General features: G+C 44.3%; 1 pseudogene; it reads left to right on the top strand.

Annotated features, from left to right (window-relative positions):
• The window catches only part of LOC146812841 (epidermal differentiation-specific protein pseudogene), a 28,242-nt pseudogene that overhangs the window by 4,792 nt on the left and 3,642 nt on the right, over window positions 1-19,808 (top strand).

Raw genomic sequence — 19,808 nt, 5'->3', positions numbered from 1 at the left:
TAATTATTTATCAAGATATCTATCATGGGATTCATGGCATTAAAAATTGCAACAAGATTTAATAAGGCATAGGTGCTCAGTGCTCCAGTGATTACACATTGGAGTGACAAAGAGAAATAAATGTGTGTTCGGAAAGAAGGGCAAGGATGACACAAAGAGCAGTGCTGTTGGATAAGGACCATATTCAGGTAGCATTAGTTCATGCCAGGGCATTTGACCCTATAGTCAACAGCTCTTCAATATCACAAGAAATGGGGAATCATCATCAAAACCAAAATATAGTAGGAGCCAGAGGCACCTAGAACACTTAAACAAATCATTAAATGAAGAAAAATGAGGGCCAATGACTCAGGAGAACAAAACCTAGGAATCAGAACAGAAAGATACATTTACATAGAGTCTAGCCTTGCAGTCAACATTAAAGGTAGATATCAACCTAACACAAGGACAAGTCGCCTAAAGCTTCTTATGAATTCGCCTGCACAAACGAATCAAACAAGAGCCTGATAGATGTGTTTTAATGATTGTAACAAGTGCCAACAGTGCAAGGGAAAACCACGACACACTGGTTGAAAAAGGGTGACACACCAGGAGGTTCTTACCACTGGCAATGCCCAATTTTCCTTGGAAAGTCTAAAAATAAGGGGACACATTAAATACAGTACACAGCAAAAAACATAACAAGGAATGCATGTAAAGGTAGTAAAGAAAAAGGAACTTACCCACCCAACTGATGCAGCAGCTGGCTCAAAAGCTGGACCACAAATGTTATACTTTTCAACCATGACCAGAGGTCGCACCTCTCAAGACCATATCCAGTTGTGCAAGTCTTTAAACCCTTACTGTATAGTCTCTTTCCATTTGTGGATCCCTATAGACATAGCAGTGATATAGGTACAATATGTTTCTCAATTATAGCACAAATTCCACCCTCAGGGTGTGACAACGAGATGCCCACAATGTTCCGTCCCATGCATTAAACCCTGTTTACGCATGAGTCAGAATCATGAGTATGAAGGTATTTAGCACATCCGATATTTATTAGATACATTAATTACCTCAATGCTTGTTAAATTTCCGCAGGCCAAACCTGCCGAAATCTAACACGGGAAAATATACTGTAATTACGGTATCATGCAGATGATGGTGCATTAAACACCAAATTCACCATGTAATTCACCATAAATTCATAATAGGTGTTACTCATCAGACCCAATAAATAAAATACTGGCGGTATTGTTATTTATCAGGAGCGATAAATATCAGCTATACTCGTAATCAGGCTCTGTTTGGCTTAAATATAACACAGAGTCATTTATGTCAATCAATTTTCAATTCAATACAAGTTTATTTAGACCAATGGTCCTCAAACGTTTTTAAAAACTACATTAATACAACTACTAAAATGACGGTTCTTAATTAAAACATCATAAAAATTCATATAATACACTTGGATTTCCTTTCAACATTTCATATAACATAGGCCACATAAAACAATAAAACAAACATTTCAGATCTAATCACGTTTGAGAAATTCTTTAACTTTTTGGATGAACTTCCCCATGGCACAAGCTATGTCTAAAGTACTCATTTCTGTTAAAAGGTTTACTGCCTGAACCCTGTTTTTAATATCATACTTTTTAAAAATTGGACGTAAAATCTCTATTCATATATCTAAAACCTCCTGACAATCCAATAATATATATAAAATGTCACATGTTGTTCCCAAAGTGAAGGTGCATTTTCCCTTGCTGTCAATCATAGATCTTTTTACCCCATTATTCACATAGCAAGGGTTAACCCCAATTCTTAACCTTAGCAATTCTCTTCTTATCCGACTGCTAGGTAACCTAACAATATAAGTGAAATATTTATAATTTTGCCATGCAGAAGCCATAAAACGTACAGAACTTTTCCACGAAGTAATCTTGGTCCTGCGCTCGAGAAAACTATTTTCCCAGGGACCTAAGTCCCCTCTTGTCAACCTCAATTAGGAAAGTCTGGGGGCACAGCGTAACCTCCATCGTGCAACACGCTTTAGTGATGGTAGCTCTAATCCCTTTTGCCCACGTTAGCTCGCTCTTTACAATCTCGTTTCTGCACCATTGCGAGATTTTATAATCTTCTCCCATTCCCAGATGCTGCCAGAATCGTAGTAGGGCCATACAAGATTTTATACCCCATGAGGTGATTCCCAATTCTAGTCTCACTGCCTGGACCATTGAAGACTTGGGCAATGAATATACGTTTTTCAGTATTTTTCCCTTCTCAATGTCCCATCCGTTTTTGGCACTCAAATATAGCAATTCAGCACCGTGCAAAAATTGTGGTGGTACCATTGCTGAGTAAGTTATTAGGACCGGTCTGTCAGACATTTTGCCATAAGCACCGTTGGATTTTTTTAATCCACTAACCGATGCTGATGACCTCAGCTTTAGTGCATCGAGGTGGGTAGGACATTGCAGACTTTTCTCGAACCACATTCCCAGGTACCTATATTCTGCTACCTTTTCCAACCTCTCGGAGCCCAGAAACCATGTAAACGGTTGTATGTTGGAACAACGAGTTCTACAACCACGACTTCCCTAACAACAAGGTCGCAACCACGACCTCGTCTAAACCACAACATTTTTTTACCATGCATTCCTTTGCCATGTTTTTTCGTGGTAAAGGAATGCGTGGTAAAAACAAATGCTTCCCATCTAGTACCCCGATCCCTCCAACCCTTAATAACCAATTACACCCACCCTAAAAATACCACAGATATTAAAATACATACATCATGATAAATCGTAGGCCCTGTTGGGCATTGTACCCTGTGTACAGTGACAGCGTAACGGAGAGATAAAAATAAAACCAGACCGATCTGAGGTCACACCTGTCGCTTCCAGATTACTTGACACAAAACCTCCATGTATGGCCCTCAAACAGTGCTACCTTTTCAATTTTTAAAAAACGGCAGCGTCTAGTGCATTTCATAACCTTTCACGCGAACCCCCCACTATGTCAGTCTAAACCTTATAACTTTCAACCTCTCACCCCGCCCTCACCACCAGAATCTGAAGTCATGCAATGTCCATGCACTGTCCATCTAAGTTGCTAGAATCAGGGAAAAAGAAGCACAAATGAAGAAATATAAACAGGTTCGCATAATTAGTGCACAGATCCACTTGCACAAAAAAAACAGCTAGTCAAAGCAGGGAGTGAATGCTTTTATGCGTGTGAGACATTACCATTCTGGCAATTAAAGAATAATGAACCCTTATTGGAATATATCTTAAGGTTTTCAAAAGTCACCTCTGGGTTCTGTGCCTAGATCGAGCGTCACCCAGTGTCTGACGCTAACAAACAGCACCCTAGAGATGCGTAAACAATAATGTAATAGAGGTTTAGGGATACCCCTGTTTTTTTTCAGTTTTTCGTTATATAGCGCTAACTCGACCCGAAAGTATTGGAGCGCTTTTACACGAACACCATTTACATCACACGAGGACACATTCATTCTTAGTAGGCACAGGGAGATTAAGTGATTTGCCCAGAATCACAGGATGTTGAACCGTCGCCGAGACTGGATCTTACGCCGCATCCCCCCCTTCCCCTTCTCTCCATATAGTACACTAAAATATTAGTATCATGTGGACAAGTCTTATGAAAAAAAAGTAACATGTTAAAAAAAACAATGGAAATTTCAGCATTAACAGCAATTACCAGTTGGAACACGGTGTAGAGGTAAACGTGTTTCTGTTGCTATCACACCTGTCTGGTTGGGCACAAAAACAATTATTATTATTACTAATATTACTACTGATGCTACCAACACAACCGTCTTTGCGTTGCTGCACTTTGCATCAATGTCGTGACCTTCAATTTAATTTCAAAATGCATTCAATAAAAAACACTAAAGTCGTACTCTAGAAATGTTTTTTTTTTTTTTTTTTTTTTTTTTTTTTTTGAAAACCTTTATTGACATTTCAATCAATTACACATATGGGCCTACAACCCCCGGGGCCGGCCGCTAAACACTCAGAATAACAGAAAGCAAGTCTATCACAGTCAGTACCTCGGGGAGCAGAATCTCGACGCTAGCATTCTCACCAGTCTCTGAACAGCCCAAGTAGGAAGGATAATAAAGGTTTACATTTTATAATAGAAAAGGATGGAAGGATCAGGTGCCAAACAGTTTCCCAGCAGCGAAAAATGGCAGGCAGAACGATGAACGTAAACAATACACAGCAGTCTATCTAAGCAATGGCGCTGAAACAGGAAGTTCAGGATGTAGAGGAATGACACGGCCATTTGCGCCTGCAACCCCCTGCCCCAAGACCCGGGAAACTCCACGGAAATTATGGCACTCCGGAAACAGCAGTGATTAACAACAAAGGAGTACTACCATGCTGATCCCAGAAAAAGACAAAGAAGAATAAGAGAAGAAAAGGAGGCCATAGAAAAAGGAGATGAAAGACTAGAGGATCCCCCCCCCCAACCCCCCACCCTGCACCTCTGCAGATGAGTACGGCCCCCCCCCCCCAGCAGTGTGCCTGTCGCCCCGGAACCAGACCCGAAATATAGAAGAAACAGAGAAAAGAAGTGGGAAAAGAGCCCCCACCAGACGGGGGGTTAGAGAGAATATTAATAAACTGGAGGAGGGCCTGCAAAACACGCCCCCGGCTTCTCCCTCCCGCACCACACGGTTTCCCATAAAGCACACAATAAAGAACACAAAATCGACCCTGTCAAAGAGGAGTAAGGAGCATTACGCACTTGGTACATTAACAGTTATGCCGTGAGAGCACACAACTCCCGAGCCCGCCCGCCTAGTAGGTGACCACCTCGAAAGGGTCAGTATCATCCTTGGCCACTCTTTGCAAACCCACCCATGCATACCCCCCGTCCCAGTGCCATGTCCAATGTTACCAGGAAGAGAAGTGTCCAATAAAACTCAGGAAGCGACACACACAGGTAGGGTAGAGGGCTCTGAAGATCGACATAGTCAGCTCTAGGGAGGATCGTCTTTCCCGATGCCGAGCCAGGATTTACACTGCACACCAGGCCCAGGAAGGCGGAATCAGCCAGGGCGGGCGACCGTTGCTTGGACGTTGCCTGGGTCGTCGGAGACCGCGCACGGGACAAGGCCACCACCCCCCACTCAGGTCCGAAACCTCCGGGACAGACCAAATCCACAGCCAGCTGATCGCACGTTAATATACTGTCCGGAGAGTCCAGGCGTGCACTATTCACAGGGGCGGCCACGACACTGTCCCCCCGTGCGCGGCGTGAGAAGTCCCAGTGTACCTGGGGATAGGCAGGCGGCAACTGTTCCGACGCTGATGTCACTCCATCGAGCTTGCTCCCCAACACCCAGGCTCCGTAAATCAGGGTGGAGTGAAGGGCACCGAGAGCCTCGAGAAGGTCACCGTACCCCAGTACAGCTCCCAGCGCTCGCTCCGCTACGCTCCTCAGAGTCGCACCCTCCCAATCCTGCTGCAACCCGGTGTACAGGATGGTGGACTCAGGCATACCAAAATGGCCGCTGGGTAGGTCCATCCCAGATCGGGGCCGGGGCTCAGACACAAGCGCCTCGGGTTCCATGGCACTGGTAACTGGGTTCCGAGGGCAGGCAAACAATGTGTCCGGTGTGTGGTCACGGGCCACGGTCGTCCCCACCACGGACCAGCGCCCGGAGAAAATCCGGGAGCAGCCCACAAGAATCGGGACAAGTTACGGGCGGCGTCCGGGCAGCTCACCGGCGAAGGCTGAAGCAATCACCGGAGAGTCTTGGAGTTGCCACCACGGGCACGCACTCGTTCAGCTACGCTTAGTGGTAGGAGCGACCACGGCGCAGCGCAGTCCGACATTCGCACCACTCCGGCGGTCCGACCACACCCAGTCACCAAAGGCCGTTGTTGTTGCACTGCCGCCCGGCCACGGCGTTCACTCGAGGTCCCGGCTCCGGGGCAGCACAGGCCGCAAACTTCAGACGGACATTTCTCCGGCGGTACCGCTGCCAGAAACTTCGGGGTCACACGGCCGGTTGCCGCTCGCGTTCACCAACACGGGTAGATGGCGCAGGCTAAGGATCTCGAGCAGGATATCTGTGCGGGGTGCGGAGGTTCACGGAGCCGGGAGCCTACGCTGCCGTCCCGGTCGCCATCTTGGCTCCTCCTCTAGAAATGTTTTTAAATACAATTACATTAATGCAGGAGATAATGTTTAGTGTCGGGGTTTTGCTTCAAATCACTCAGCCTTAACCACGTACATGCGTGGTTAAGGCTGAGTCGTTGTTCGGGCAAGTCGTTGCTCGGCTTTCGTAACTCCGGAACTCGTTGTTCCGGAGTCGCTGTTCAGGATGTTTGCCCATGTAAACCCTATTTTCCTCCGACCAAAACATAAGATCTTTGTCTTATCAACAGTATTCATTGAACCTGTTTAGATTTCTTTGCAGACCAATCTCTGTTTGATCAATAATTACAAGGTCGTCCGCATATAAAAGAGATGAGATATGTTTCCCGTCTTGATTCAGACTTTTCACAGTTACCTAGGATTGAATGTAAGTCTGCAATAAACAAGGAAAAAAACAAGGGGGCCAATACGCACCCCTGCCTCAGTCCATTGCCAATCTGAATTTTCTGAGATAAGCTCCCCTCTGCATCAAAAATTATCTGGGCCCTATTATCGGTGTGAAGTGCTTGAATCAGCCCTAACCGATCCCTAGAGATGTTATATCCAGTCAAAGTCTCCCACAGCAGTTCCCGGTCCACTAGGTCAAATGCTGTGCGGATGTCCACGAAGCAGCAGAACAAACTTCCCTATGCTAGATTGACTTCCGCGCAATGGACCAGAGCGCGAAACAGTGGTCAACCGCTGAATGTCCCTCTTTGAGCCCCCCCCCCCCCGTTCCGTGGGGCACATTCCGATTTACTTCTGCCCAGTCCTAACGCCTTCCCAAAATTACTTTTGCAAAACCTTTGTCTCCTATGTCTAAGAGATTTATTAATCTGTAATTCTTCGGGGCTTTTAAATCTCCTTTTTTGTGGATTGGTTTTATGATTGCTCCTCTCCAGTTTCCTGGCAAGATGCCTGTGTTCAGGATCCCCTGAAACATTTTTGCAAAAAACTCTGCCCACCATTCAGGCCTAGATTTTATAATCACTGCAGGCAGATTATCTGGGCCTGCGTCCCGGGTAAGGTTTAGGCTAGATATTATTTTTCTAATATGACTGGAGGTAAAGTGCTCCTCCCTCACTCCTGGCAAAGATATTGTTATTACTTTATTTAGCAGTGGCCACTTCCCATAAATTTCCCCCAAGTAACCCACCCAGTCATCTTCGGGAACAACACAGTGCAGAGACCCTAATATTTTGCCGGAACTTTCTTGGACCAATTTCAAAAAACATTTCACATCTTTGGACTCAATTACGGCTAGCATACTTACCCAACAACTATCTTTATAGGTTCTTTTTTTGTTCCTAATAATCGTTTCATATTTTATCCTTAATTTCTGTAGAGTAAGGGACATTTCAGCATTATACATTACCCTAAGTCTTCTTTCCCTTTGTCTAATATATGCTTTTGCTTTATGACATTCCTCATCAAACCATGGTCGTTCTTTATTATGGGATCTATTTTTACTAACTACCCTGGGTTTACTACATTTAATTTTCACCCTTAGGCATTCCTCCAGTTGTCTTATTGTATTTTCATACCAATGCCATTTTTGATTGGAATGTTTTCTAATGAAAGGGTCTGCTGTACAGCACTTAATTTTCCAATGTGCTCCTCCGATATACAGGTTGCAAGCCGCTATGGGTAATCCACATGTACCTGAAGAGGTATCTCTCTCTGTTTTCACCTTGTTGCATATAATTTGGTCTTTAGAGGATAGTGATCACCACGCTCCACTCTTTACCACCTCGAAGTACTTAATTCATTCAAAGTTCCAGGCATGTGTAAACACAGAATCTATAGGGCAGGGTTGCTGACCTATCGTAAATGTGTGCCTTGCCGGCCGATCAGCCTCCATTCTCCCATTCACACATACCAAGTCCATAGAGCCCAACAACTGTCCTAATGCCATATCTTGGGCCAAATTACCCCCACTAGGAAATAAGGCAACCTCTATATTATAGGAGATCAACAACTACTTACTCCATGGATCTATTCTACGGGGGTCTAATTTGTGGTTAAAGTCGCCCAACACCAAGAATACATCCTTCTGGTAGTTATCACATACAGTCATCATATCCTCTTTTAAATTTCCCAGTTCCACCTTATATTCATCCTCCTTTCCCTTCTGTATATACACATTAAAGATAACTATACCTTCATAACGTGGGACTAGTTAATACATTACAGATTCATAACTAACTTGCAGGTGGTGAGATACGTTTGTGTGTATTGGAGGACAGTCGTGAAACGAGATAATACTAGCAGGAGACAGTGAAGGCCAGTCGATAAGATAAGGTCAGGAAAGAATAGTGTGAGCCAACAGATAGTTGAGACGCGGATTAGAAAAGCCAGACAGGGATTAGTGTACTTGGCTAGTTCTAACACCAGCTTTGCAAATAGAGGCTGAGGGCGTATTTCGACACCGGGCTACAGAAAAAGCAGAATAGACTTTGTTCGCCGTGCTGCCTGAGTGATGGCAACATAAAATGGCGGCGGGCCACAAAATGGCGGGTCGATTCGATCGTGATCGAAAATCGAAGTTCCTCAGATAGACTCATGTTAATCTGAGTCCACGTCAATAGCCATGAGGTCATCGAGCTGTTTCTGTAACATCATTCTTATGTTTTCCGTTACTTGTGGCTTGGGTTTTAGGATGCACATAGTAGCACAAAAATTACAGATAGCGGGACCACAGTGCATACAAAGGCAACAGGAAAATATAATAGTCAGGATTATACCAAGGAACGTCAATGCTTTCCAACCCCATTTGGACAGTAGTCCCCAAAACCATTCCGTTAAAGACCAATCTCCTTCGTCCTGATGAATAGACTCAGAGATTATGTGCAACTTGGAGATAGCTTGGTATACTGTCGGAGCGTCATTAGGAATAAAAATACAGCAACTTGACCCGATCAATTTGCATACTCCACCACGATCGGCAAGAACAAAGTCTAAGGCAACTCGATTTTGCAAGGTCATAAGACGATCCGCCTGTAGTTTTGCCGTGATGTTACTTAAGGCTCCTACAGTGATGTCTATTGTAGTCTCTACGACACGGACCAATTGCCTTATATTTCTGCTGTTAGCCATGGGACCCCAGAAGGGAAGAAAACCTTTAAGGAAATCTCCTCCTTCCTGTCCTGCTGTGTCCTTTGAATCAATAATACCTCTGCCATATCGGGTTTGGTGATGATTTGCGGAAGCAGTGTAAGTAGGGGGAAGAAGAAAAGCTATATAACAAGTACCAGAGAAACCCGTTGGTAACCAAGTATAAGCTCTATCATAGCAGATGAAATAGGTGCCTTGAGACGGCACTAGAGGAGGCGAATTTTGAGAGGAATAAATGTACGTGTAGGAGCAGTTACTCTTTTGTGTAGTGTCAGAAGAGCGATCGTTTATCTGCAAGCAGAAGTTACCCTGATGTGGTATAGTCCAGATCAGTGAGGACTTTCCTTTTCCAACCTTACTATTGAGACTCGACATGTATTGGGTGACGTTCCAATTGGTGTATGCTTTTCTTTCGTCGATGGAAATTTTACTATTTTCCATGATTTTAGCCATAACTACCATACCCTTAATCAAGGAACTGTGACTAAAATCCGGATAATTAGTTTGTGAACTAACGGATCGTCTCAATTTGCTTTGATAAGCGTTGGAGAAGATGATGAGGTAAGCCCAAGCAGAACCTTCATAAGAGAAAGGAAGGACGAGATATGGCATTCCTTTCTCTGTGGTATGTGGCATAAGACCACACACCCAACAATCAGTTGTATTAATCACTAATTGGTGCTGATGTAATAGCTGGATAAAAGAATTGTTATAATACTCAGTTCTTCTGACGAGTTCATGTGAAGGGAGAGTATAAAAGAGGTGTGGAGAGATAGTAGAGGAAGTCAAAGAGGAAGAAGGGGAGGTATTTCTTGGCTGCAAAGCATAAATTATCCACCCAATAATCGCCAACACAATACATAATGATATAAGAACACATATAGTTATACTAAAACGACTGTACATTATTTTACAGGATGTTTTCTTCATTTCATCTCTTCTTTCTTTATTACTTAGTGTAGTTTCCATCTTACTAATGGATGCTCACGGCAATTTTCCTCAATCACTGAAGTCACGATGCTCTACCGTCCTATGACACTGAAGATCCTGCAGACCTATTGTCACTATTCAGGTCGTGACCTAGACTCCTACCGTGACCCTGCAACCGGGATAGAATACTACACAAGGGAGAAGAAAGTCTTAAATGTTCTTTAGCCTGGATCTCAAGTTGTAATGTTCCTTCCCCGGAACACTCTGATTTTGGAACAATGTTTGTGGTTCAGTCGTATCCAAGCGACGATGCGATGGAATTGCTTCCTGTAAAATGTCGTCGTCCTCTTTCTCAGACAGTGTCCCATTCAGGTGTGCAACACTAAAAGGCAGGAATCGTGGAGTCTTTTTGCTTTCACAGTCACCAACCCCTCTACGAACCCACCGATCAAAAGGCAAAGGCAAAGGCACTTTCTTGCAATGCACACCGTGAATCCAATTTTTCTTTCCTTCGACTTTAACTGCTGTCCTTGTAGTCAACAACACCATTCGAGGCTCCCGCCACCTGGGTTGTAGATTGCTGGACCTCTGAAAATTCTTCACAGACACCCAGTCACCTGGTCGGATGGAATGACCTGGGTCTGTGGAGGCCTCCGGCAGAGCACTCTGAACCTGTTGATGAAGAACACGCAATTTAGTCGTAAGGTCATGCAGATAATCAATCAACATTGGATATGGCAAGTCTGAGAATTTCTTAGGGCGAGGTATTCCCCATACCTTGGCCGGACGGCCAAATACCACTTCGTAAGGGCTAAGTCCCAAACGAGAGTGTACTGCAGTTCTGGTGGATAGCAGGGCTAACGGCAAAGCATCAGGCCAATTGAGTCCTGTACTTGCTTGAATCTTTGCTAACTTCAACTTCAAAGTTCCATTGTAACACTCTACTAAACCCGCTGATTGTGGATGATTTGCCGCATGGAACTTTTGCTTGATTCCAAGACCTGCACAAACTTTCTGCATGACTTGGCCAACAAATTCGCTCCCATTGTCACTCCAGACAATGCGCGGCAAACCAAACCTGGAGAAGAACTCTTTTAGTAGGATTTTAGCTGTGGATAGGGCTGTATTATCTTTCAGAGGGTATGCTTCTATCCACCTCGAAAAGGCGCATATTACCACCAGAACATATTTGAGGTTGTTGCATCGCTCCATATGAATGTAATCGATTTGCAACACCTCAAATGGATATGTCGGAGGAGCAAAGTGACCTGCTGGAGTTGGGGTTCCCTTTCCTGGGTTGTACATTAGACAAACAATGCAGTGCTTTACTACATTGTCTGCACATTTTGGGATATTTTCATTCTGCCACACTGGTGCCAGAAGTTTACAAATGCCTTTTGCACTTAAGTGGACTGGACCATGAGCCATAGTAACCACTGGGAGAACATAGGCATCTGGTAACAGCCAACGTTGATGTTCAGATAGTTCCACCCAACAACCCATCTCATCTAACATTCCCGTACTTTCTTTCCACTTGCTCAACTCCCTTTCTGAAGCCTCTTTCTGAATCGTTTTCACGCTTTCCACTGTATTCTCACACATTCCTCTCTCTCTGACCCAATTCGCAGGGCCTGCCACAAACATTCGACTCTTTGAATCTCTCGCTGTTTTCTTTGCTATTTCGTCTGCAAATGCATTTCCTCGACCAACATCATCCGTAATCTTCTTGTGTGCACTACACTTCACTATCGCTGTTTGGGTGGGTAAAGCAAGTGACTCAAGGAGATCAGTCACTAACTGACCATGCTGTATTTTGGTACCATGTGAAGTGAAGAAACCCCTCTCTTTCCAGAGACGCCCAAAACTGAACGCTACGCCAAAAGCGTATTGGCTGTCAGTGTACACGTTCACTCTCTTTCCTTTTGATAATACGCAAGCTCTCGTTAGTGCTATCAATTCTGCTGTTTGAGCTGAATTGTGTCTAATGCGTGCAGTTTCCACAATCGTATGTAAGGTAGTTACAGCATAGGCTGAAACCGTATCTCCATTAGGCATCTTAAAACAAGAACCATCTACCCATCCGGACTCTCTAGCGGTGTGTCTCTTAGGTCAATTCTTCCTTTTGTCTCTTCCTCAGTACGGAAGAAACAATCATGCTGATCCTCAACACTCTCCTCATTTGGAAGGGGCAACAAAGTAGCTGGATTCAGGGTATTACATCGTTTGATGTGTATGTGACTAGCCAAAAGCGTCAGCTCGTAACCAGTTAAACATGCACTCGTAAGATGCTGTGTTTTTGTTCTGTTTAGCAAAGTATCCACTGCATGTGGCACCATAACAATGAGAGTGTTATCCAACACCATTTCAGCAGACTGTCGGATAGAAACTGCTGCTGCTGCTGTCGCTTTGAGACAACTGGGCAATGCTTTAGCTACGGGATCCAATGTAGCCGAAAAATAGGCACATGGCCGCTGTTTGTCTCCAAATTGCTGTGTCAAAACTGACAATGCACAACCTTCTCTCTCGTGAACATAAAGCGTAAAAGGCTCAGTGTAATCTGGGGTGCCTAGTACAGGAGAAGAACAGAGAGCGGTACGTAAGTCAGTGAAACTCTTTTGGCACTCATCAGTCCAAGGAAGGGGCTGAGGCGTATCTTTTAAAGTCAAAGGTTTGGCGATCAGGGAAAAGTTAGGGATCCACTGTCTACAATAGGAAGTGATACCCAGTTAGGCACATACTTCCCTTTGTGTGGATGGCACAGACATTCGCACAATCGCCTGTATTCGTTCTGGTGTCAAACGTCGTCCCTCCTTTGAGAGGAGATGACCCAAGTAGGTAACCTCTCGACAAACATATTGTAGTTTGGAAGGTGAAACCTTGTGATTCAGTTTAAACAAGTGGCGCAACAAAGCAACAGTGATATCTTTGCAGATATCTTTTGAATCGGCGGCGACTAACAAGTCGTCCATGTATTGAATAAGAGCAGCACCACACGGCAAGTGAAAAGTGTCAAGATGACATTTTAAAGCTTGGCTGTAAATGGAGGGACTTTCACAGTAGCCTTGGGGTGCGCACGTAAACCGGAAGCTTCGGTCTCCAAGAGAGAAGCCAAAAATGTCCCTACTCTCTTCTGCAATGGGAATACTAAAGAAGGCATTCTTTAGATCGATAACAGAAAACCAAGTCGCTGTGGAAGGTATCATTGTCAACAAAGCAGTGATGTCTGGAACAACAGGAAATTGTGGAATCACAATTTTGTTTACTTCTCGCAAATCAATTACGAAACGGTACACAGGAGGCTGAGAAGGAACAGTACGTTTAAGAACAGGAAGAATAGGACTATTACATGTGTTACCTCTAGTTTCTTCAACCACATCCTTCCGAATTAAGTAATGAATAATTTCCAAAAGCGCTCTCTCACCTTCAGCAGAAATTCTATACTGTGGGATACGTGGTAATTCAACATAGGGCTTGAGAGTGACAACATAAGGCGGAATCTCAAGACAGCCCACATCGTTCGGACCCGTGGCCCAAAGTGCTGCTGGAAGAGAAAGTAATTCAGGAGGAAACTGATCTTTTGACAAATACATTGGGGAGATCAACTTCTGTCCTAGAGTAAGATGTACGCCTGAAGGAGAACAATATATTGTAGCATGCATTCTTTTCAATAGGTCTAGACCCAACAGATTCTCACCGCAACCATTCGTTAACAGAAGTGGAGCTTTCAAATCATAGGGACCAACTGAAATAGGCAAAGGGCAAGAAACTGGATTGCGAACAGGGGCGCCAGAGAATCCTACGGAAACATTCGTTAAGCCAGACAAAGGTGCCCCAGGGAGTTTTGAATGAATGATAGAACTTCTCATTGCTCCAGTATCCAGAAGAAATGGCTCTGAAACACCCATTGTAGTGACGTTAACATAAGGACCATTTTGATCTACTGGGATTGGCACAACTCCCTTACTTTGTCCATGGCTGTCCTAGTTAGCATGAAGACTCTCACTCTAGCCTTCAACATAATGGTCTTCATTGTAATACTGTGTAGATCTCACATTTTGCTGATCAAAATAGTTCACAGAATTGGGAGAAGGAAGGGTACGCTGCTCTTGAGTCAACACACCTCGACCTCTACCTCTGTTTGCTGACTGGAGGCCAGCACGACCTCGTGGAGCAGATAACGCTCCATTGCGCTGCAATAAAACCGGACAACTATTCTTAAAATGACCTTCCTCTCTACAATAGGCACATTGATTAGGCCATAACAAAGGTCGCAGATTGTATGGCTCAGGTTTTTGATACAACCTCTGAAACTGTGGAGGCTGCTGAATTTGAGGCTGAGCATAACGTGGCAGATAGGCTTGTTGCAAGAGAAGCTTCGTTTTTAATTCTTTCGTCTTTTTCTCTTGCTTTTCTCTTTCTTCTTTGTCCCTATTCTCATAATATTGTGCAGTAGCCAATATCTGGGCAGAAGAAGAAACAGCCCATGAACTTTCTGAATCCTTTAATTTGTGCGACAGCTCGGGAAGCAAATTGAATACAAATTTGTCCACGAATAATCGCTGTCCACCCTCGGTAGCCATGTCCTGACCACTGTGGTCGATAAATGTCTCCTCGAAACGAGTAAAGAAGCCAGAGACACTTTCATCTTTCTTTTGTTTGCATGCTGCTAGTTTATCCCAATTAACTCTCTGTGCAGGCATCATAGTTTTCATTAACGTGATGATTCTACCAGGAAGTTCCAAGATCAGAGCGTTAGGCTTTGCGCCACCCACTTGGTCTCTATCTGTATTAGTTATAACATCCCAAGTAGCTCCTAGTTCCTGTGCGTGATCCTCTCTACGAATCTTAGCCCATATTGTCTGTGGGACTACATTACCCATTAACATATCGATGTCTGCTAGGTTCATAATGCAAGCATCAATTGTCTGCTATAATTCTTTATAATAGCCTGCAGGGTTCTTACGAGAATCAGGTAGAGTTTGTTTAAGAGCCAAAACTTCAGATCTCTTCCAAGGGACATGTACCCATATACGTTGGAAATGAGCAGGAATAGGTGCATTACCACCTACAGCCGCAACTGCCTCCTTCCAAACTAGAGGAACCTCTCTCATAGGGTAATTTTTCGACGTCAGTTTAACCGACGGATCGGAATCAAGAAAAATCTGAGAAAACAATAAGGATCTCTAAGAGATAAGTGTCCTTACAGCTTCTTCAACTTTAGAACCTACAATAAGTCCTTTTTCAAAATCCGCCTGAACATTTAACAGATCTTGTGAGATCAGACTCGAACTCACATCTTCCCATTCTTTAATGAGAATGTCGCACATCACATTGAAAACATATCTTTGCGTAGGCGCATTCCATTGCGAAAAGGTAGGCATAATATCAAGCACACTATATTGTGGACCCTTCTTGATCCATCTTCGTGCAAGAGAGTCTAGCTTCTCTCGTTCCTCAAAATCTGGGAACTGACTACGAGATTGTCTTCGAGCAAAAGCCGGAGACACATTAAAGGCTCCAAAGAAAGGAGATAGAATACTAGTGACAGAGTCTGTGAGACGCTTATGCACAGACGGTGAATTAGACATTAGAACTGGAGACAAAGTATTAGGGGAACTGACAGGAGAAGAACTGGTAATCGCAGGAGGAGCAGAAGGCAAAGGAGATCTGAGATTAGGAGATGAAGGTAAAGAAGTTGAGACTAATGGTAAAACCGGCAAGGGCGGTAATACTGGAGGAGGCAAATGCTGAGGAGCCGGAACCGGTGGAGGTACCACTGGCAGCTGAGCAGGCTGTAACAGCTGAGGTACATTGGCATTTTGCGCATAAGGCGGAGGCAACCTTAATAAATGAGACATTAGGGGATCTTCTTCTATATCTTTCTTATTATCAGAAGGAGAAACAGGCAACACCGGATAGCATTTATCTATCGCCATACGATGTTGTCTTTCTGAAATTTCAGTCGCATTATCAACTTCATCATTTTTAAACTGTTGGGCAGCCTGTATAATTGTCATACCCTGTGCTTTCCAATCTCGTTTTGCTTGTTTAATTTCTTTCTGTTTGGCTTCCTTACGCCAAAGGCGGAAAGAGTCAAACATTGCCGGCCGGGCTTTTCTTTTGAACAAAACTGCTTCTAAATTATCTAGCACATCAGGATCGAAGCTACCGTTTTCTGGCCATTTGAGAACACCATCTTTCTTCGCGTATCGAGTCCATGTCTCGTTAAAGCCAATGGGGCCGATACCATGTTTTGAATAGAGCTCATATGTGGGAGTTCCAACCGAAGGAATCGGACAAGAGTCCTCAAGTCGGGAGTCCCTATTACAACCAAGACAACAAATTCTTCCAAACTTAGTCAGACCAGGCATCTCGAGATGTCTCCGGACTGTTCACAAACTTCAAGGGAGTAAAACTCAGTTTACGCAGCACAAATGCACTTACCCTCTGCTTTATCTTTTGCAAAACATAAATCTAAGAAGCCTAAGAAAACCAAACAAAGAACCAAATTGTGGGCGCGACCCACGAAAATACTTAACTAAGGACTTCTTCTTCCACCAACAGAGGCCCTTCTATCGTCTCGCCTTACCATACATCATCAAAGAAATGGGCCAAAGCAGGGCGGCAGTCAGGGCAGCGGTTGTCAGTAGCCGTCAGGAAGGAGTAACCGCACTGCAAAAGACCTTCGGACCACTTTCGACATACAGGGGTCGTTTAGTGTGGCTCGCGAACCCTCCGGAATTTTCTTGCAGGGTTCCTCACGACCTTCGAGCAGAACCGGTACCACTGAAGCCGGCCCACGTTGGGCACCAGTTGAAGAACCAGAACCTTTTGGGCCTGGCGACGCAGGGTACGCTATATGTCTCCGGAGTTCACCTGCTTCGCTACACAGAGACACGGGACACTCTGTCGGCGTTAGAAGATTGGATTTATTTAGCTGCAGCTATTACAGTTATCCTAGAAGTACACAAAGTAGGTTCTCAGGAGACTGCCACTTCACTCTGTGGCGCATCAGGTTAAATACTATACAAAATACAATTATTAACGAAATACACTCCCAGAGCATATAGAAAAGAGCCAATAAGGAAAGTTGGAAAACAAAGCGGAACCAATAGAAAAGGTTTGAAAACAGAAATATCGGATGACTCGAAAAGACCTCTCCTCCAACTGTGTTTGTCACCCCACCCTCAGGCTAATACATTACAGATTCATAACTAACTTGCAGGTGGTGAGATACGTTTGTGTGTATTGGAGGACAGTCGTGAAATGAGAGAATACTAGCAGGAGACAGTGAAGGCCAGTCGATAAGATAAGGTCAGGAAAGAATAGTGTGAGCCAACAGATAGTTGAGACGCGGATTAGAAAAGCCAGACAGGGATTAGTGTACTCGGCTAGTTCTAACACCAGCTTTGCAAATAGAGGCTGAGGGCGTATTTCGACACCGGGCTACAGAAAAAGCAGAATAGACTTTGTTCGCCGTGCTGCCTGAGTGATGGCAACATAAAATGGCGGCGGGCCACAAAATGGCGGGTCGATTCGATCGCGATCGAAAATTGAAGTTCCTCAGCAGGGGTTATTTTAGGAGTATAACTCCCTTATCCTGACTAGAAGGAAGGGTCCCTACTTGGACAAAGGTGCAAGCCATTGCCAACTAGAGACCCCCATTTCTAACAGTACTGCTTCCGGTGTCAATGCAATGGGCCTATGCCGAAGGCCTACTACCCTTCTATCAACGAAGGAGGGTTAACAGTGGACAATATAGTTGTCCTCTCATACCTAGCTCATCAAGCCGCAACCCACAATTCAATGCCCTTGTTTGCTTGTTTCATCAACTACTCAACAGCATTCGACCGAGTTGCCCGGAACATCTTATGACAGAAGCTAGCGGATTGGAACGTTTGCCCCAAATTACTACGAGCAATCATGTCCTTATATGCGAGGACCCGGGTTCTACTTAAACTCACGTGGGAGATGGCCACCTCTAAGATGGATACTGACTGAGGTCTGAAACAGGGCTGTCTGCTGGCGCCTATGCTATTTAATCTATACACCGCGGATCTGGGCAGGCCTTAGCATGAGCCAACCTAGTCACCCCTAAAGTTGAAGACTGGAGGATTCCACTCATGCAGTATGCGGACGATCTAGTGCTTTTCAACCACACAAAATCTGGTCTGTAAAAAGCCCTCAATGCCCATAACACATAAAATCTCAGGAATGAGCTTGTGACTAATGGGAGCAAAACTAAAGAAGTTATTTTGGGGAGATATTCTAACTTGGCGGTTGGGACCACTGAGGCTGGACTGCTTTCAACATTATAACTATCAGGGAGCATTACTTGACAGCCCCACAATTACTGCCATTTAGAGGGTGGTTCATGCTAAACCTCTCCCCTCCCTCAACTATGCCCAGCAAGCATTTCCCAGAATGATGGGATCTGCCCAAGATAAGATCCAGTTTACAGCCTACAAGAAGTTACTCCACTTCCCATCTCACACAAGGAATACGTTGTTCAGGTTGGAATTTGGTCTGGTGCATCACAACCTGGAAAGATAGGCAATCAATATGATAATATGCAACTACTCACCCGTGACGGTCTTAAGGTGCTGATTGTTGCTAAATAATATTTTCAGGCAACAGCCGCCCCCAGCAAGACCATGAAGGCCCTAATAAAAACTATTTTTACATCTGCAAACAACCACTGGTCCAACAATCTGGCAATAGCTAAAGAATGTCTACAACTTGAAGTGGAGAACTGGGACAACAATGTGATTAATTAAACTTGCATTAGAACCACAATAAAAAAAAACATGAGAAATGGACATGGACACACTCCTTGCCTGGGCTTCTCATGAGACAATAATGGCGTCACAACTGCACAACTCAACCAAGCCCCATTACCATCAGGCAGTAGAAAAGCACATTGTAAAACTTACTCTATTGGCCAGATTAGACCCGCTTCTATTCAGAGAATTAAACCCTACATGGAAATACCTCGATAATATCAACAGTTGTAGACAATGTAACTTCAGACGAGAATTGTTGGCACTCATAATTCTCTGCTGTCCAACATTGCAACATCCCAGCTGACTTCTACTGAGGCCTATATTCTTACAGCAAAAGATTCTGTCGGCCAAAGAGGCTGACCCTCTTTTGAACACCCTGGAATCAGTGGCGGACAAGGCCAAGTTTTGGGAAATTTGTAATGCAAGCCCACAACTTGATAAAGAACATGAGTAGTCTACAGTCTTCACAACTTGAGGTTCATCTCCCACTGTGGGCAACATGAAATGGGGTTTGCATTGAAGTAACAAACTTTGACTAACCCTGTCGCTGGAACTTCACAAACTGTGCAATTTTGTGTCTGAACGATATAGACCTCAATTTGGTACATACAACTGGTACTTAGTCCACTGTGGTCTCCTATCAGCCATCATGACTGGCCTGATCTGGAACCCCCCCCCACAAGAATAATTATGAGGCTGGCTGTACTTTACAAGCCACACTCTCCTAGGCAATTTAGCACCTTAACTAAAAGGCTGGTTGTCACAACACATCTTGATCAATTGCACTGCCTCTGCCAAAACATTGTGGACCTTAGGTCCCTT

Source organism: Triturus cristatus, chromosome 7 (genome assembly GCF_964204655.1).
Source record: "Triturus cristatus chromosome 7, aTriCri1.1, whole genome shotgun sequence".
Lineage (NCBI taxonomy): Eukaryota > Metazoa > Chordata > Amphibia > Caudata > Salamandridae > Triturus > Triturus cristatus.
This window is presented reverse-complemented; position numbering and strand designations above follow the sequence as displayed.